Genomic DNA, 495 nt, shown 5'->3' on the forward strand with positions numbered 1-495 from the left:
CTAGTGTTGTCTTGTGTTCTCTACTGCTGTCTAGTATTGCCAGTACTGTTTAGTCTAGTACTGTTGTCTAGTACTGTTTAGTATCATATTTTATTGTCTAGTGCTGTTTAGTAAAGTCTAATCAAGTCTAGTATACAGTGTAAAGCTTAGGTTCATCAGAGTTAACAGGGTGCATTAGGCTGGAGTCTGTCTACTGTAAATGTTCTTATATTATGGTTCTACCTTTACCACAGTTCACCAGTATTACTGTATTCAGACTCAACTTGATAGTACGTGAAGGAAAGCAGGTGCTTTATTTTTTTTGAAAATGCAGGCAGGGAATTAAAGACTCACTTAGTAATTTTATTATAGTACGTTTAGTGTTTTGTGAGGGAAGAGAAAAACATTCATGTATGTGAATGTCATTCATTAAACGCAGATGAAGACCACAGAGCTTCAACCAAACATACCTGACTGTAAATGTGCTCCGACTGTTACACAACAATGAGTTTACAG

This window comes from Lutjanus erythropterus, chromosome 11 (genome assembly GCF_056507025.1).
Source record: "Lutjanus erythropterus isolate fLutEry1 chromosome 11, fLutEry1.hap2, whole genome shotgun sequence".
Classification (NCBI taxonomy): Eukaryota; Metazoa; Chordata; class Actinopteri; order Lutjaniformes; family Lutjanidae; genus Lutjanus; species Lutjanus erythropterus.